Here is a 20,980-nt window from a genome sequence, read left to right on the forward strand (position 1 = left end):
TACTTAAAAATACAAATTTTTAAACAATTTTGGTCAAAGACAGGTTTGGAAAATAGTATATTTATTCTAAAACAAGTAAGCAAAGGCTACAGTCGTGCGGGATTGACGCTGTGATACCCTACAACACTACAATATGTTAGAAGCCCCCTTATGTCCAAATCCATTTTGGAAGGTTTCGCTTTTGAAATTATATCCCGGAGCTAAGGGTAATCCCTTAGCTTTTTGACCAGGGACATTTGCCCAATATTTACGCTCTCCGTCGTGCTGTTAGTTGCTGTGGTCCATTTTACAGCTAAATATAATCCCATGGTCATCCAAAATGCTAGAATTCTTCCCTGTCCTTAACTCTCTTCTCAGACGTGTCGATTGCTTTCAATTGTGTGATCAGGAAATTTTTTCTGAAATATTTTGCGATCATCTCCAAAAGCAAGAAGCTCCTCTGTAGCTCAAAATTTTGCCTCATCTATATGATTTGCTTGTCTTTGATATTTGCATAAAAATCAGATTAACAAAGCCAGTCTATAATTGCGATCTTTAGAGGAACTGCAAAATCAGGAAATTTTTCAGTTATTGGTCTATATCAGCCCCTAAATATTATGCGATCATCTCCAAAAGAAATAGGCTTATATTCTGGCTCTAGCCCCACCTGCATTTTAAATTTCGTGAAGATCGGGCCATTATTGCGACCTGTAGAGTGATTACAAATTAATATGGACAGACGGACGGATCTACATAGCTCGATCGACTCAGCTCGGCGAGCTAGGAAGATCCATATATACTTTGCTATGTGGGAAACCAATATTTCGAGGTGTTACATAATTTTTGGCCCAACATATTTGGCTCGACATTTCCTTAAGGATCAGTTTTCCAAATTTTTCTTAATAGGGTTTTATCGACATTCTTAGAAATCAGATAAAATTATGCGTTTTGATTTTTTAGAATTATTTAAAAAAATCAATTTTTTTGAAAAATATTTAACAACATTCCCGTTTTAAAAATATTCCTATAAAATCTAATATTCCAAAAAAATCCGTGTTTGTTATAAAATATAATTTAAAAATAATCTACACTTTACAAAAATTGTCTTTGTTATCTAAATTATGAAAAAGTTTTTATCAATAATTCGGGTCTAAAAATTCAGCGCTTGAAACATGGTTTAAAAAAATATATATTCCAAAATATCTATATTTTGCAAAATTTTCTTAAAAAATCTACGCTTTCACAAATAATTATAAAAAGTCCTTGTTTCAAAAAAAATCTAAAAAAACACATTTTGAAAAAATTGAAGATTTTTAAAGTCAATAAAACAAAATTCTGCAAAATATCTTAAACATTTAAAATGTCCTATTATATTGGACATTCTGCAAATATTGCCCCCTGGGCAGCAATTCCCATACATGACCACTCTCAGAGTAAGGAAAAAAGGGGGATAGAGTGGGTTAGTCATAATTTCAACAGCAACAATTTGCATCATGCCTATCTCTCTCTCTCTCCATCCCCCTCCCCCCCAACCCTACACGTGTGTGTATCCTATTAATCTATGAATATATATTATAATTGCTACAAGCATATTGAACAGCCTACATTTTATTGGATAAAATCTCATTATGAACAGGGTGTACGCACTGTGGAATGATGGAAAATGACAAAGACAAATTTGATTAAAAAACATTTTTTATTAATTATTTTTTTATCTTTATATTTATTTTTAATATTTTTATCGCAAATTTTCTTTTTGTTTTTTTTTATTAATTGACAAACCTTGAAACATTGATTCTGCTTCAATTTTTCGAAAAAATATCATCATTCGAAAATGTTGGCTTAATAAATCGACACCCACTCCTTTGTCATAAAATATATTAACAAATCTAATCTTCCATATATCCTACGCTCATTTACATGCAAATGTATGTGTGTGTGTATGAGTTGTCATATATGTATGGTTATAAAAACATATAAACCACATTCCTTTGCTATATCCTCTTTGTTAACCTCACTCAATACAAAACACACACACAAACACACCCAATAAATTAAAAACTTCCTTTTGTGGTTGTAAACGAACGAACGAGTGAATGCTGGTGGTGGTGGTGGTGTTAGGGCAAAAGTAGAAATCAAGAAAACGGAATAACGTCAGTTAGTCTGGCCGACAAATTGACTCATTTTCAATGGTAGTTCAATGAGAATAATTGTGTATGATATAAACGAGGGGTGTGTGGAAATGGAAGAGAATTTATTCGGAGGGTACTTTTAAAAGACTAACGGAGTTTTATAAGGCGATGCTAACAGTTCCGAAAATCGAGATTTATTCCTCATTTCACTATCACAGATAGAAACGTGAATTTTTTAAGAATTTGTATATAAGGATTATTAAATCCTTAAACACAGAGTCTTTGAGAATTTCTGTTTAGGGACTCTATGAGCTATTAATCTCGATTGTTACGAATTTTATGATGAAGGACTATCGGAGCTACTAACATCAACGGTGTGAGTTAAAAATGAAGATTTTTTAAAATTAAAAAATATATATTTTTTCATTGATTATGGTACTTAAAATCGACGATATTTTAAAATATTAATTCCAAGGATAATTAGAGCTGATTTTTTTTCACTTTTTTTTTCAAGGGTTATTAGAGCTATAAACGTGGGTTATTCAGAATTATATTTCGAGAATTGTCAGAGCCATAGACGCGAATTATTTAAAAAAAATCAAAGGATTTTTAGAGCAGCGAATTCGGATCATTAATTATTCTTTTTCAAGGAATGTCAGAACGAGTTCGAAATCTTGTGATTTTTACGATTTTTTTCAAAGATTATTTTTGTTTGTTTTTCAAAGATTATAGAGCTGTAAACGAGGTTTTTACAGACTTTTTCAAGCATTATACAAATCCATGTTTAAGGAGCAAACATTTTAAAGATTATCAAAGATATCGGCGTATATATTTTTGGGATTATTAGAGACTACATTTTTAAGGACTACAAGAAGTCTCAAAAGCAAAACAAAAAAGGAAAAAGATTTTTGAAGAAGTATCACAGATGGCTTTTCTAATGAATTTAATGAGATATAAGAAGTGGGGCGCATTATTTTAAATAATTTTCGTCGAAGGTCTTCGTTAGGAATTTTTAACAATATTTTTTGAAGGCCTGTATAAGGTTTCACTATATATTTTCAAGGATATTTTTGAGGTTTTGGGAGATCCCAATTTTGACTTGGGGATTAGTTTTAAAGAGCTACCTGGAGTTATGTTTTGTTAAGTTTTATAGAATTTTTAAGTACGGTCATAGGTCATGTCGTAAATTCTCAAAAATACTTTTTTAAAAGACTGCCAAGGGCGCTGTCTTCTATTTTTTTAAGGTTGACACTTTGAAGCTTCCGCCGAGACATTAGTTTGGATTTTAAGAAGTTCTTATAAAGGTACAACGGAGCCAAAAGCTTAGAGTTAAAAGAATATTTTTAAAGGACAATCAAGGACCTTTAGAGGCTATATCAGATTCTTTCAAACATATTTCTGATGAATCCCCTGAAGTGCCAGCCTGGATCAGATTTTTAAAGGACTTGGCCTGGATTTCGAGAGGAAAGTTCTGCAGGACTCTCAAGAGTCTAGTGGTGGATCTATTAAGGATATTTTTTTAGGACTATTGATGTTCTCAGCGTGTACTTCTATAATAATAATAGTAATAATTTTTGAAAAGCTTTCGGAGATCTCAGGATAGATTTAGGGAATTTTTTTTTTAAGAATTGCCAGAGGTCTTGTGGCTTTTTGAATGAAAATTTGAAAGGCCTGCAGAGACCTTACATGGGATTTTCAATGGAGTCCTTCTAAAGGTTCTGCGGAAACCACGAACCGGATTTTCCAAATAATATTTCTGAAGAGCATTTTTAAGCAGGTTTCTTAAGAACCCAGATGTTATTGACTGTATGAAGGACATTTTAGAGGCCTGGGACTGGGGTTGGTTATAAAGAATCTTTGAAAGGACTTTGCATTGATTTTAAAATGGATGCTTTAAAAGGATCTTTTTCAAAGACTCATTGCGAATGTTTTAAATAATCTTTGAAAAAATGGCGTACATTTTTTAAAGGATCTTCTTAAAGTTGTTAGTTGTGTTATAAAGGAGTGAATTATAAGAAGGATGTCTTAGAAGGACTCAGCGTATGTTTCATAAATAATCGTTTTAAAGAATTCAGTGTGGACTGTGTAAAGAATCGTCGAAGAGGGAATTTTATAAAGGATATTTTTCGTTGTTTCTTGGATTTTTTTAATTTTTTTTTTTATCAGTCTTTGGATTTTTAGGAATATTTCGGTTTTGATTTTTCTGCGGCAATTTTCAGAGGATTATCAGATCGAAAATGGTCCATATTTTAAGGAATCCCTCGACATAGCTTTTTTATAGCTCAGCAGTATAGTTATACTCACAGCAATATATCATTTTGATCCAAACATGGTGCAAGGTAAAATTATTGTAAAACTTAGATCGACTTCGGAGATGGTCAATATCGGTGCACTCCTTCTGGTACCTCCCACACAAAATTTCAAAATTTTCAAAGAACATTATATACTGCACAGAAAATGAAAGGAAAACCCGATTTTGATCCAAATTTGCGAATCTTAATATTTGCATCAGTGTTAGGTCATTTGTGAAAATAGACAATGTCAGTCCACCATCAAGTACCTCCTTCACAAAGGGTAAAAATTTTGAATAATTATAACTCTTATAAAATGTGAGGTAACAGTCCGATTCTCTTCAAATTACACATATCACAATATTTTTATTAGGCCACGGCCTGGTGTAAAGATGGAATATATCGGTCCATCCGTTCTGGTACCTCCCCCACAAAGGGTCAAAATTTGAATATCAACGAAGCTCATAAAACACGAAATTAACATCCGATTCCATTCAGACTTGGAACATCTTAAAATTTCCATAAACACAAGATCTGTTATAAAATGGTAGAAATCGGACCAATCCTTATGGTACCTCCCCCACAAAGGGTCGAAGTTTTGAATAACCAAAACTATCATAAAATCCGAAATAAGCATCTGGCTCTCTTCCAATTATACACACATCACAATATTTTTATTAACCCAAGATATGGTGTGAAAATGGGATATATCGGTGCACTCTTTCTGGCCCCTCCCTCACAAAGTGTAAACATTTTGAATATCTATAAAGCTCATAAAACGCGAAGTTAACATCCGATTCCATTTAAACTTGGTACATGTCAAATTTTTCCATCAACACAAGATCTGCTATAAAGATGGTACAGATCGGACCATTTCTTTTGGTACCTCCCCCAAATTTTATCAAAATGTTGGTTGCATTTCAAAAAATGAGGTTTTTCGTAACTTATTTTATATAAGTCCACCAAATTTTAAATGAAATTATTTACCATGCTTTTTGAACCCTCATCCTATTTCTATTTCAATTCTGCACACCCTTGAGTTAGTTTCGTACCTTATTCACGGATTGTATTATTTGTAATGCTTGATGGAATTTATGATATTAAGTGTGTCTGTGTTTTGCTTTCCTATTCTATTGCCATTATTGTTGTTGTTGTTGCTGTAGCTGCTTGTTGGCAATTTTATTTCCATATTGATACAAATTTATATGCAATTTGTAATTTATAGTCTTGTTACCACTGCGGCAATTCTCTGTTTTTTGTTATTATTGTTGCTGTTGTTGATGATTATTGTATAATCATCAGGTAGGCCGAACTCAATGGGCTCGGCCGTGTATTTTTTTCTTCGAAGCTTCCTCACAACCCCCCCCCCCACATTGATAACACCGAAGGGGAGCCTCGGCTATATTTTCATTCAAAACGATAACGAGCAGCTATAAATGTCCATTCCGTGGGGCCAATGACCAAATCATCGAAAAAAAAAGACAAACCTTTTTTTTTTCATTCCAATTTCCCCCCAGATATTGAATCACTAATTTGAAGCTAAGGCCCCACATCGAATTGCATTGACCTACGCTTAATCAAATACAACAGCTGGGGTTTATTTCCCCCGTTTTTTTTTTCTTATTCTTCGTCATCCTCTTCTCCTTTTGTACGTTTCCTCGTTATCTCTTAAGACTGTGGAACACACCCATTTGCAGTCATCAGCAAAGAGGAGCATTGATTTTTTTAAGGAGGAATGTTCTGCAGTTTTCTTCATTTTTTCTTTCTGCCTTTTTAATTTCATTTCACTTTTTTCCTTTTTCATATCATTTTTTTATTGTTGTATTCTGTTGTTGTTGTTGTTTTTTTGTTTATTGTACAACAAATTGATTATTATTTATGTTTTGTTTTCTTATGTTGTTGTTGTTGTGGTTTTTGTTCTTGTTTTATTTTATTATTAATTCATGACTGATGCACTGGGAAATATGTTGCGAGTGTTGGGGTAAAAAGAAGTGCCTGAGATTTGAAATAGGGGAAATGTGGGAAGTGGGGATGGTGATGGGTGGAAAGGGAAATCAATGTTGCCACATTGGTGGGAATTTAGCCAAACAGGATATTTAAAAGAAATTTTAATAATTGAAGGTATTTTAAGGTTCAGAAAAATATCGATATAAATTTCTCACTCGTTCAACTTTAGGGAAATTAGAGCTACAAGGGCCCACTGTGCAGAAACAATGAATGAAGCGGGGTTGAGCAATATACTCACAGCGGATCTCCTCCCCAAGAGTTCCCCGAAGGATCAACCTCACATGACATAGTTTAAGATAGTCGATACACAATCCATTTTCTGTAAGGACCTTCAGTACGTCCTATCTATTGCAGATGTTCAAAAGTTTTACGGGAGACAGAGGACCTTCTGAAGAACCTCTTTATACACAAGGTTCTCTTTTCAGCAAATCTACTCTGTAAAGAAAAAACATCCTATAGAAAGCCTTCAGAGATCATCTGACTATAGAAGGCCTTCAGAAGGTTTCTGACTATAGAAGGCTTTCAGAAGTTCTTTTGTCTGTCTTTAAAAGATTTACAGAGGGCAGAGTATCTTCGGAAATTCCTCTTACATACAAAAAACCCTCGCCTTAGTAAATACACTCTAAGGATTTTTTCCTATAAAAGCCTTTTGAAGGTCTTCTGCGTGCGGGAGAATTCAGTCGATATTCGGTACATTATTACTGGCTTTCAGAGGTTCTTCTGTCTGCAGAAGGCATACGGAGATCAAGACCTTCCGTGGGTTTCTGTCCATAGAAGGCTTTTGAGAGTTCTCCTCTCTGTAGAAGGCTTTTAACCGTTCCTTTGTATGTAAAATTCTTTGGGAAGTTCTTCTGCCTGTTGATGTCTTTATTTATAAGATTTTATGTCCCTCGCATTCCCTAGAAGATTTGTTTTCCTTAGAAGATTTGTTTTTTAAAAGGGCCTCATAGGATCCCTGAAAAAATTTACTTTAAAAAATCCAAGTTTATTGGTCTGATGGTCCTTGAAAAAATATTCTTTAAAAAATCCACGTGTGTTGGTCTAATAGTCCTTGAAAAAATTCACGTTTGTTGGTCTAATAGTCCTTGAAAAAATTCACGTTTGTTGGTCTAATAGTCCTTGAAAAAAATCCAGGTTTATTGGTCTTTTTGTCCTTGAAAAAAAAATTCTTGAAAAAATATTCTTTAAAAAATCCTTGAAAAAATGTTTATTCCGACTATTGGCCATTGGTCCTTGAAAAAATATTCTTTAAAAAATCCTTGAAAAAATGTTTATTCCGACTATTGGCCATTGGTCCTTGAAAAAATATTCTTTAATAAATCCACGTTTATTGGTCTGATGGTCCTTGAAAATTTATATTCTTTAAAAAATCCACGTTTATTGATCTGATGGTCCTTGAAAATTTATATTCTTTAAAAAATCCACGTTTATTGGTCTGATGGTCCTTGAAAATTTATATTCTTTAAAAAATCCACGTTTATTGATCTGATGGTCCTTGAAAATTTATATTCTTTAAAAAATCCACGTTTATTGATCTGATGGTCCTTGAAAATTTATATTCTTTAAAAAATCCACGTTTATTGATCTGATGGTCCTTGAAAATTTATATTCTTTAAAAAATCCACGTTTATTGGTCTGATGGTCCTTGAAAATTTATATTCTTTAAAAAATCCACGTTTATTGGTCTGATGGTCCTTGAAAAAATATTCTTTAAAAAAACCACGTTTATTGGTCTGATGGTCCTTGAAAAAATATTCTTTAAAAAAACCACGTTTATTGGTCTGATGGTCCTTGAAAAAATATTCTTTAAAAAATCCACGTTTATTGGTCTGATGGTCCTTGAAAAAATTTTCTTTAAAAAAATCCACGTTTATTGGTCTGATGGTCCTTGAAAAAATATTCTTAAAAAAATCCACGTTTATTGATCTGATGGTCCTTGAAAAAATATTCTTTAAAAAATCCACGTTTATTGGTCTGATGGTCCTTGAAAAAATATTCTTTAAAAAATCCACGTTTATTGGTCTGATGGTCCTTGAAAAAATATTCTTTAAAAAATCCACGTTTATTGGTCTGATGGTCCTTAAAAAAATTTCTTTAAAAAATCCATGTTTATTGGCCTTTTGGTCCTTAAAAAAATATTCTTTAAAAAATCCAAGTTTATTTTGCTTTTAGTCCTTGAAAAAATATTCTTTAAAAAATCCACGTTGTTGGTCTGATGGTCCTTGAAAAAATATTCTTTAAAAAATACACGTTGTTGGTCTGTTGGTCCTTGAAACAATATTCTTTAAAAAATCCACGTTTATTAGTCTGATGGTCCTTGAAAAAATATTCTTTAAAAAATCCACGTTTATTAGTCTGATGGTCCTTGAAAAAATATTCTTTAAAAAATCCACGTTTATTAGTCTGATGGTCCTTGAAAAAATATTCTTTAAAAAATCCACGTTTATTAGTCTGATGGTCCTTGAAAAAATATTCTTTAAAAAATCCACGTTTACTGATCTGATGGTCCTTGAAAACTTATATTCTTTAAAAAATCCACGTTTATTGGTTGGATGGTCCTTGAAAAAATATTCTTTAAAAAATCCACGTTTATTGGTCTGATGGTCCTTGAAAAAATATTCTTTAAAAAATCCACGTTTATTTGTCTGATGGTCCTTGAAAAAATATTCTTTAAGAAATCCGCGTTTATTGGCTCTTGAAAAAATATTCTTTAAGAAATCCGCGTTTATTGAATCTTGAAAAAATATTCTTTAAAAAATCCGCTTTTATTGGCTTTTGAAAAAATATTCTTTAAGAAATCCGCGTTTATTGGCTCTTGAAAAAAAAATATTCTTTAAAAAATCCGCGTTTATTGGCTCTTGAATCTGCGTTTATTGGCTCTTGAAATAATATTCTTTAAAAAATCCGCGTTTATTGGCTCTTGAAAAAAATATTCTTTAAAAAATCCGCGTTTATTGGCTATTGAAAAAATATTCTTTAAAAAATCCGCGTTTATTGAAAAAAATATTCTTTAAAAAATCCGCGTTTATTGGCTCTTGAAAAAATATTCTTTAAAAAATCCGCGTTTATTGGCTCTTGAAAAAATATTCTTTAAAAAATCCACGTTTATTGGTCTGATGGTCCTTGAAAAAATATTCTTTAAAAAATCCTCGTTTATTAGTCTGATGGTCCTTGAAAAAATATTCTCTAGAATATCTACGTTTCTTGGTCTGGTGGTCCTTGAAAAAATATTCTTTAGAATATCCACGTTTATTGGTCTGATGGTCCTTGAAAAAATATTCTTTAAAAAAACCACGTTTATTTAAATGAGAATATTCTTTTGACGAAGACCTTCAAAAATCGGGCCTATGTCCATCAGAGAGTATTCTCTCTTGTAAATGCCTTCAGAAAATTTCTGTCCACAGAAGAATATCGGAAGGTCTTCATTCTAGGGAATGTCTTCTGTATTTTGATTTTTTTTTGTTCTGTCAATTTTCAGTGACCTTGTAACCCATTGAACCTTTCACACATTCATGGCTGGAGGACAACGCCTTAAACGATTTCTTTCTATAAAAGTCTTTCTATCTGTTTATTGAAGGTGTTTACGCATTTCCCCTTAAAAGTTTTTCTAACAATGAAATTTCTCGTCGGACATAAAAGACCTTTCAGAATGTCTTCTATCTACAAAAGCTGCAGGTCTCGTCCTTTACAGGGTTTTTTGTATGTGGAAAGATTTTTTATCCTTTTCAATTTTTTTCTCCATAGAATTGCCCATAAAGTCCTCTCTCTTTTCTCAATTCCTCAAAAACACATTCCGAAGATCCTTTGCCGATAGAATATCCTTTTTATAGATTTTTGTCAAGAGAACAATTTTCCGAGGCATTCTGTTTTTCGTCTGATTTCAGAATGTCCTCTGTCCTTAGGAGACCTTCTATCATCAGATCCCCCTCTCTCTCTCTTTTTCCATAGCTGTAAGCGCTCTGTTTGTGAGATAGAGACTTTTGGACAAAAATTCAATACCTCAACGCCTTTTAATTTCCAAATAAAAACTAAAATCGATTATAAGAGTACAAAACATTGCTGGGGGGACAAACTTTAATAATTCCAAGAATATTAGTTTAAAATCTCCTACTCCCTTTTCAACACCCCGTTGGCCTTTAGACTCTTTTTCACTTTAATTTTCTCGAACAAAATCCAGTCATTATCTATTTCGGAGGCTCCATTAAACTTTAGATCCCGTCACTTAATTCTAAAAATACACTTAAAACTTATTCTACGTTCTCCGTTCTCGTCGCCCCCATCCCACCCCATGCCGGATTACGTACATCGTAATTCATCGCCACATTCTTGGTTCGGAGGAGTGCCATCCTCCATCGATGTTGTTGTTGCTGTTGTTTAATAACAATTACTTCCAATCTGTTTTTTGTTATTTCTGTTTGCTCTGCATGTCATGGCTCAGCCAAGTACTTGTGGACTATGTACCTTCTCCTTTATTCGATATATTTATAGTTTTTAAAATACCACAATACATTTATGTGTGTGTGTGTGTTGCATCTGTATGAATCCGGCAAGGAATGCAGCGGGTACACTGAAAGAAAATAATAAGGAGAAATAATTTATTAGGAAGATTGGGTTGGAAATAAACGGAAACGCCCTCTATATATTTCTGATGCGGTACGTGATCTGTGGCTTATCTCCTTGGCCCTCAGGTTTCGATGGCAAAGTAAAAACTAAAAAAATGATTTCTTCCAACTTCATAGACGTCCTCTCCGTTCCTCTCCTTGAATTGTAGAGAACAAGCTTCTGCTTTTTAGTTACCCCTTAGGTTCCTATAAAAGGAATTTTCTTACTCTTCCGGTGTGGATTTTAGATTTCGTATTATACGTGTCATTGTTTACCCAAGAACCCATCATCCCAGAAAATACTCAAGCCTTCGTTTGGTCGGAATTTTATGAAGGATCTCAACTTTGTTGACTTAAAATTTTTCCCAGTGTATTTCTAAATATAAACAAAATGACTGATAACGACGCACCCCACTGGACAAACAGAGGAAACATACTTTTACCCGATCAAAGAGTAGTCATATTAGCAAGTGCAAAGGAAATACCAGGAAATGCTAGTTTTTTCCTATTATTTTTACTCCGCTCACGAATTATAGACAAAGGAAATAGAAAATTACAATATTTTTAAATCGGACGTTAAAAAATTAAATAACTAGAATCATATTTGTCCTTCAATGAACACATTGCGCGGATTTTTTGTATTGTTGCACTGTGAGTTCTAGGACTTTGCAGCGCACTTATATGAGCCGTTATCTTCATTGACAACATTTATTCTTTCGAGTTAGATTTTTTGCCCTTTATTTAATTTTAGATTAAAAGTAAGGTCCTTCGAGAAACGTTATTTGTGATATATTATTTATTTTTACCGTTTCTCAAATAAAAAACGTGATCTATATTTTGTCCTTCGATGATCATATTATTGAAACTTCGTTAAATTTCAGTTATAATTTCCACAAAAACCGTACGAATTGCATTTGTGAATTATATAAACACGGAGAGAATTTATTTGAGTCCGAGAGAGAGGGGAGAATTTATTCGCTGCCGTTCATGAACAAAATTTAGTCCTTCAAGGAACTTTTATCTGTACCTTGAATTTAATTTAAAATTAAAATTTGGTATTTACTCAAATCCTATTCAATTTGTAACTATTTGTTTATTATTTTATCGAATTATGTTTGGTCCCTCGATTAATACATTTTTCGGACAGTGTTGCACATCCACGAAAAGGAGACTCAAAATAGCCTCAAAATATATAAATTGCCTTTATGAATTATTTAAATGTGACGAGCATTTAAATGATCCGCATAAACAAAATTAGACCTTCGAGGTTTTTTTATACCCTCAGCCATATTGTTAGAAGGGTATATATCATTTGATACGGTCAAAACGTGCCTAGTCGAAATAATGGTTTTAAAGCATAGGTGTCTTTGGACCAAATTCGTTTCAGGACATTTGGAGTCGATGTAGCAATGTCCGTCCGTCTGACTGGCTGGCTATTGCACCCGATAACTCTCGAAGGGAGTATCTGATTTGGTTCAAATTTGGTACATCGTAAAATTTTTGTCAAACTTAGATCGATTTCGGAGATGGGCAATATCGCTCCACTCCTTCTCGTACCTCCCACCACAAAAGGTTGAAATTTTCAAAAATATATATTTTCTGCTCTGAAAGAGAAACGATAATCCGATTTTGCTCCAACTTTGCAAATCCTAATATTTGCCCACGTGCTAGGTCAGGTGCGAAAATGAACAATATCAGGACACTCCATCAAGAACTTAACCCCCCCCCCCCAAGTGTCAATATTTTGAATAATTACAACTCTTATAAAATATGATTTAAAAGCCTGATTGTATTCAAATTTTACTCATCCCAGTATTTTTATTAACACATGGTCTGGTGTTAAGATGAAATATATCGGTCCACTCTTTCTGGTACCTACCCCACAAAAAGGTCGAAATTTTCAAAAAATATATTTTCTGCACAGAAGGAGGAGCGATAATCCGATTTTGCTCCAACTTTGCAAATCCTAATATTTGCCTCCGTGCTAGGTCAAGGTGCGAAAATGAACAATATCGGAACACTCCTTGAAGTACTTCCCCCACAAAGGGTCAACATTTTAAGAAATGATAACGCTTATAGATTGTATTGTAAGAGTCCGATTGTCTTCAAATATTTTTATTAACCCAAAGTCTGGTGTTAAGATGGAATATATCGGTCCACTCCTTTTGGTAACTCCCCCACAAAATTTTGAATATCCATTGAGCTCATAAAGCGCGAAATTAACATCCGATTCCATTTAGACTTGGCACTTCTCAATATTTCCGTCAACACAAGATTTGTTATAAAGCTGGTAGAGATCGGAGCATTCCTTCTGGTACCTCCCCTTCATAAGGTAAAAATGTTGAATATCCGTGAACGTCATAAAATGCAAAATAAACTTCAGGTTCTCTTTATATTTCACACATGCCATTATTTCTACTAACACAAGATCTGTTGTGAAGATGGGGTATATCGGTCCATTCTTTCTGGTACCTCCCCTACGTAGGTTTTTTTTTTGAATATTTTGAATATCTTTGAAGCTCATAAAATTAACATTAACAACATTCCAGATTTGGTATATCTCAATATTTCCATCAACATTAGATTTGTTGTAAAGATGGTAGATTGGACTATTTTGTTTGCTACCTGCCCTGCATAGGATTCAAGGTTAAAAAAAGCTCAAAAAAGCAAAATAAGCATCCAACTCTGAAATTTCACACAAACATTTTTGCTAATACAAGAACTGTTGTGAAAATGATATTTATCTGCGAACCCCTTCTGGTACCTAACCCACAAATGGTCACAAGTCAGCGATTCTTTACAATTTGCTACAGTGATTTCTATTTACCTGCATCAACACTAGCTGCGCATTGGCCTTTGCAGACCAAAAAACTTTTTTTATGCCATTTTTTCTGAATACCTTTATTTGAATTGTATTTAAGTGCCCAATCGATAGCTGCACATTGGATATTCCTGCCTCGAAAATTTGGTATTTTTTTTTAATTTGGTTACAAAAATTGTATTTATCTGCACAAGAAAATTTTTTGCAAACTCAAAAAAGACACTAAAAACTACCACTTCGTTTTTGTTTTTGTATTCGCAAAAACAATAACAACTCAAGAAAAGAGCATGCATTAAAAACATATTCTCGCTTCCTCTCCCACACTAAAAGATGGTTATGCTGGATAAAACACCACTGATGCTCAAATACATATGACTATTACACGTACGTAAGTAAAATAAAGATTGCTGCTTTGTTGTGCACGAATAGAAAATTAAAGATACCTGCATTTTTTGTGCACGTAAGTAAAATTAAAGATACCTGCTTCATTGTGCAGATACATGCAATGAAGCTACCTGCATTTTGGGCATTGCTGCACAAGATGTCGTGCAATTTTTGATTGTGCAGGTAAGCAAAAAATACTGTATTGCATAAAATTGGATGAAAATTTTCGATTTTCTTGCAATTTTGCCAATATTTTTATCTGTTTTAGATGAGGTATGCAATACTTCCGTCGACTATATGTGGCCTCTCGCACACACTTTTAACATTTCTAAAAATTGTCACATATTTCATATAAAGTGTACGAAGCAGTCGATGTAGTCCAAATCTGGCACGTCGCAATATTTATATTATATTTATTTAGGTCCGATACGAAATGGACATTATTGGCCTACTCCTTCGTTACCAACTCCATAGAGGGTCAACAATTTGATTAATCATAACAGAAGTTAAACTGGGCTGTCACAGAAACCATGTCGGTTTTGCTTATTTTCGTTTTTGTAAACCAATTTGGTGCCATGAAACCAAGTTGGTTTTGTCAATTTCCTTTAAAAATTCTTTAAAAAATCCACGTTTAAAGTTTTTTAAATATCCTTTAAAAATTCTTTAAAAAATTCAACTTTATAGTCCTTTAAATATCCTTTAAAAATTCTTTAAAAAATCCACGTTAAAATTTTTTTAAATATTCTTTAAAAATTATTTAAAAATCCAAATTTTTAGTCCTTTGAATATCCTTCCTTTAAACATTGTTTAAAAAATCCACATTTTTAGTCCTTTGAATATCCTTTAAAAATTGTTTAAAAATCCAAAGCAAATGAAAAGTGAAAGCTCTAAGCAACTTGGTTTATTTCCAATAACAAAACCAATAACATTGGCTTCTATGAAAACCAAAACGATAAAATTCTAATTCGAAAATTAAACCATGACACCAAAGCATTTTTTCTTGTCGTTTTTAAAACCAATAGTGACAAAATTGGTTTCTATGACAGCCTTGAAAATATATTTAAATAATCGAACATTGGCTGAGGGTGTACATCTGGCGGCAAAACCGACTGATATTTTCTAACTTGTTTTCCTTTTCTGTAAATGAAAAAAACTTGATTTATATTTGGTCCTTCGATTAAAACATTGTCGGGACATTGTTTTGTTATCATTCTCGTTAGCAAAAATCCAATTTTATATTTCAGGAAATGGAAAACAATCTATCAGCCAGCTTATGACTATTTTTGGTTCTTCGATCTCATTCTCATTTACTTCAATTTGGTCCTTCGATAGGAATTATTTGATATAACTGATCTCAAAATTTTCAAATTATTTATGTTTATTTATTAATAAAAATAAATCATTCCCTCCCCATTATTATTAAATAAATTTTGACCTTGTATGGTAATTTAAAAAAACAAGAAAGAAAAAAAAAAGATAAATCTATTTTGTTGCTCGCTCGTGTATTTGATTGGCATGCAAAGACGTTGTTTTTTTTTTGGGTTGCCCTCTCAAGCATTTATGCCCAAAGCATTTTCAAACGTGTTTTTGATGTGACGCCTCTGATAGCTGGCCGACTGGCTGCTGGCCTGGTGCGCAACATGAACACAAGTATAGCAATTTAAACAGGTGGCGCTTAGACCTTTTTTCGCTTTCGACGTAAAACCATAAACGAATTTTTTTTTTGGCCATACAAATCTGGCAAAATGTATTTCGAAGGAGCGATCGGCGAGCGAGTGTTTGAGTGGGTGGGTGGCGTTAAAAATTTTTGGCGTTGGCTGGCCACGGTCGGACAGGTGCCTTATTGATGTGAATTATACTGGTCAACATTGTGGCATATCGAATTCCATCGTTATGATTAATTAACGCTGAAGTTTGGAAATGTTGTACATCAAAGTGTTGTGAAAGTAATGTGTGATGAGGAGGGGGGTCTTGGGTGTTGACATTTGTCACTTGGCGAAAAGTGTGACTCTTTCGTTTTGTAGGTCAGTGTAGCAGCGCACCGCCATGACTTGGTATATTTCCGTACAAATCGTTATATTATTTGCATATTTTGTAAATCTAACGCTCGTATGTTTTTCTTTCCTTCAGTAAAATTTATTTTCGACACAAAATATCTTGAGGTATTACGCCCTCCTTTTGTTGTTCGCCATCCAACCAACCATCCGTCAAGTCATTTCAATATTTTGTTTGGCATTGGCCTAAATTTTTTTGTAGTGGTTTTAGTTTTGTTTTGTTTTGCTAATGTTCTAAATTTTTTGCCATTGTTGTTGTAGAAAAATTGTGACTATCTGTCGAACACGACAACAAGAGTAAACTATTTCCGGGTATTTTAAACGAGTGATCGTTCAAATGCGCAATTTCTTAAAAAAATGCCACCAATCCAGATGATTTGAATTTGGATGATCTCCCCTTTTTCTCAGATGAGTAGAAAATTGACACAGCGTCAGAAATTGCAATCGCAACCATTTTTGGTCCTTCGAGGGCACAGTGTAAGATAAAAAAAATTGCAACAAAGTCAAACACCATAATTTTTACATTTTTTTAAATTTTATTGAACGAAAGCAAAAAATGCGGGAAATAGCATCAAGTTTTAGAATAAGTTTAGATTTGTTTGAATTGGTCACCTTTGGCACGAATTATGGCCTTCAGACGGCCAATGAAACCGTCACACGTTGCCCGAATGTGGCTCTGTGGTATTTTGGTCCATTCCCGGCGAAGCGTTTGCTTGAGGTGATCGACACTTTGGTAGTTGTTAGTGCCAACCTTGCTTTCCAAACTACTCCAGTCACAATAGTCCAACGGATTGGTATCCGTAGACTTTGGTGGTCATTGTGCGCTGGAAATGAAGGTAGGAACCTTATTTTCTAACCATTCTTGGGTGGCAGTGGCGAGCTGAGTGCGATGGTGCTGAGTCTAGTGGGAATGTCCATGTTCTGCGGCCAAAATGTTTGCGTGTCCAAGGCTTTAATACACCCTCCAGAATATTTTCGCGATAATATTCGGTATTTGTTCTGATGCCTCGGTCGATTAATACGAGCGGAGAGCGACCATCGGCTGTTATGGCGGCCCACATCATCATCATCACCATGGCCGGCGCTTGAGTTCTGGTGGCCAACCGAAGGTGCACATTTTCTGACCTCAGCTGACCGCTATGGCAAGTAAACACGACCATTTAGTTTGTTTACAAATTGCTGGACAGCGAATGTTTTCTCATCGGAGCGGAGAAAACCAAATTCGGCAGTTCACCACTTTCGGCCAAGCGAAGCAACTCTTTAGCTCTTTTGAGTCTATTTTCTTCCTGATGCGGTGTAAGTTCTTGCACTTTTTGGAATTTCAATGGCTTTACCCCGAGCTCATTTTTCAATATTTGACGAATGGAATATTACGATATGTTCAGCTCACGAGCCATTTTTCGGTCACTGCGACGCGGGTTTCGCTCAAGTCGCTTCTTTACTTTTCGGACGTTTTCGACTGATGTTCTGTTTTCTTCCGTCCTATTCCTTGACGTCGGGCTACGCTACCAGCCAGTATCACGGTAACAAGCGATGTTACGAGGCACAAAAGATTTATGCTCTAACTTGCGGTTTTCCAGCCAAATTTTAAAAAATCACACTATCACGCTTGTATTCCATCACGACTAACATTTTTTCTGGAAAATTCTCATCTAATTTTGTACGCTTGTAAACAATATAATGAGCTGTCATTGGTATCATTTTAAAAGCTGTCGGACGAGTGGTTCAGTAATGACATCAGTCTGAAGTTGGTTGCATTTTTTTCATCTCACCCTGTTAGGAATTTGGTCCATCGAGAAACTCTTTTGAGGATGTGTAATCTCCTTTGAGTTTCCATCTATTAGTTATCATACTGGTTATCATACCAAGGCGAATAGAAGAATTTGGTCCTTCGATGTAGAAGTTTTTCCAAAGTTGGTGTTAATTTAAAGCCAGTAGAAATTATTTTCTTGTTCAGATAGTTTTCACTCGATTTCATTTTTACCCTTTGTTTAGTTTACGGAAAATAAATTTGGTCCTTCTAGCCGAACAATTTTGAAAATTTTGTTTGTTCTATTATTTTTTTGTTCAGATATTTTTCACTCGATTTCATGTTTACCCTTCGTTAATTTAACATACATAATTTTGGTCCTACGAGCCGAATAATTTTGAAAACATGTTTCATTTTGTTTTTTTTTGGTCCTTCGATGTTCGAATATTTTGTATATTTTTAATTTTCAGATTTAAATCTTATATTAGAGTTTTGGTCCTTCGAGCAGAATTTTTTTCCCAATTCCTCTTCTTGATAAGGCCTGCGAATCTCCTGCCTAATGATTTTTCCATTGCACAAATGTTTATTATATTAATTTTGTTGCTGGTTTTCATTTCAAGTTAAATAATAATAATATTAAAACAAAACTGAATTGACGCCAAAATAAATACAAAATTAGATAGGCGAAACACACAAAAACAGATAAAACGAATAGCCAAATGAAAAACCAAAACAAAAGATACTAATAAACAAGAACAAATTGTATTTAGGAACCCAAAATACTCAGACATGCATATACAAAAAAAATCTTGTGACGTAAATTGTTAAAAGTTGTCTGCTGCAGCTACGACGTCGTCGCCTCGGCCTCTGGCGACAAGTTAAAAACAAAACCATATGGCTTTTGCAAGAAAATAAAAAAAAAAACGTTAGATATGCATTATATTGTCCCTCCTCTTGAAACCTTCTAATAGGAAGGTATAGCTGGGGCCATTAAATGATATATCGATATAGGAAGGTGTAAATAGTAAAGGGGCAGGCACTAGGATTTAGTCTCAGGTGAAATAAAAGAGTAGTGAAATAACTGAAATAAGGACTGACTGAAAATCAACGCCCAGTCCGAACGAAACTGAACCTAGAATCTTGAAATTTTACACCGTGGTCGGTCTTTGTGCGTAGGTGTGTGATACTAATGACTGGATAAGACTTTTTGGAGATTCGTACTAAAAGGGTATAAAATGTCATATATTGTGCTAAAAATGTAATACCTTGTAGTGGAAAACCCGAAAATTCGAACTTTAAACTTTCCATTTTCTCCAAGAAGTAAAGTATTAAGGGAGATTTTGACATAAAATGGTTCATAGAAAGATGAATCAAAACCAGTAAGGAAAAGTCAAAAGTCGGCCGGAACCGACTATATGATACCCTACACCACTATGCGTAGAGCTCCCGTAACAAAAAAATGTATTTGAAGTAGATCATACTACCTATCAAGATTTGGCTTTAGATCAGTTATAGTAATATAATATATGGGAGGCATGGCATATCCAATTCTGAATCAATTTTCACTAAATTTGACGTAGACATTTTAGTCTTTTATAACAAATAACATTGCTATAGAGTGCATGATAAAGCCACTTTGAGAAGGATTATATTAACGTATAGCGTAGGAAACGTAGGTCCCAAAGTTCACTCCCTTCGGGCTGATATTGGCCATTATTTTCACAATAAACATGAAATCGGATTAAGGATTTGTATGGAAGCTATATCCAAATCTGAACCGATCTTGACAAAATTTAAAACAATTATTTCAGAGCTGTGTCTGATATCTGGTACAAAAGTTCATTGTTGTGGAATGCATATTACGCTTGTGAGGGACTTTAGACCCCAAATCGGATAAAACATATATATGGGAGATATAGCTATATCGGAACCGAAGTACTAGTTTCTAGGATGAATTCAGTTGGAATTGCCAAAATGCAGTCCATTTGGTGCACAATAAACCTGATATCGGATAATGATATATATACGGGAGCTTGATCCTAATCTGAAAAGATCTCGACAAAATTTGTCAGAGGCATTTTCGAGCAGTATATAATGTCCGGTAGCAAATATCATTCATGTGAAGTGCATATTACGCATGTGAGGGACTTAAAACCCAAAATCGGATGAATCGTGTATATGGGAGCTATAGCTATACAGTGTGAGATGAAAAAACTGAAACCAAATTCAGACTGCTGTAATTTCTAAGCCACTCGTCCGACAGCGGGTAAAATTATTCAAGTGGCAGCTCATTATATTGTTTACAAGTGTACAAAAGCATTTTGGTGAGAATTTTCCAGAAAAAAAGTTATGCCTGATTGAATTCGATGTGATAGTGTAATTTCTTTATATTTGGCTGGAAAACCTCAAGTGGCTGTCGTTACAGCACTCCAGCATTTAAATGTGAATAAATCTCTTGTGTCTCGTACCATCGCTTGTAACCGTGATGCTGGTAGCGTAGTCCAACTTGGACGGAACAAAACAGCAACATCAGCAGAAATGGTTCAAAAAGTAGAGAAGCGACTTGATCGATACCCGCGTCGCAGTGGTCGAAAAATATCTCGTGAGCTGAACATATCGCAATACTCCATTCGGCAAATATTGAAAAATGAGCTCGGGGTAAAGCCATTGAAATTCCAAAAAGAGCAAGAACTTACACCGCAACAGAAAGAAAATAGACTCAAAAGAGCTAAAGAGTTGCTTCGCTTGGCCGAAAGTAGTGAACTGCTGAATTTGGTTTTCTCCGATGGGAAAACATTCGTTGTCCAGCAGTTTGTAAACAAACACAATGATCGTGTTTACTTACCAAAGAGGTCAGCTGAAAATGTGCACGTTCGGTTGGCCACCATAACTCAAGCGTCGGCCATGGTGATGGTGTGGGCCGCCATAACAGCCCATGTTCGCTCTCCGCTCGTATTAATC

At 34.3% G+C, this 20,980-nt stretch overlaps 1 protein-coding gene across 6 annotated transcripts in view; it reads left to right on the plus strand.

Annotated features, from left to right (window-relative positions):
• Window positions 1-20,980, plus strand: part of LOC101898918 (protein bunched, class 2/F/G isoform) — a 552,467-nt gene that overhangs the window by 49,562 nt on the left and 481,925 nt on the right. The window lies entirely within an intron of this gene.

The sequence above is a fragment of the Musca domestica genome, unplaced genomic scaffold, assembly GCF_030504385.1.
Source record: "Musca domestica strain aabys unplaced genomic scaffold, Musca_domestica.polishedcontigs.V.1.1 3, whole genome shotgun sequence".
NCBI classification, from domain to species: domain Eukaryota; kingdom Metazoa; phylum Arthropoda; class Insecta; order Diptera; family Muscidae; genus Musca; species Musca domestica.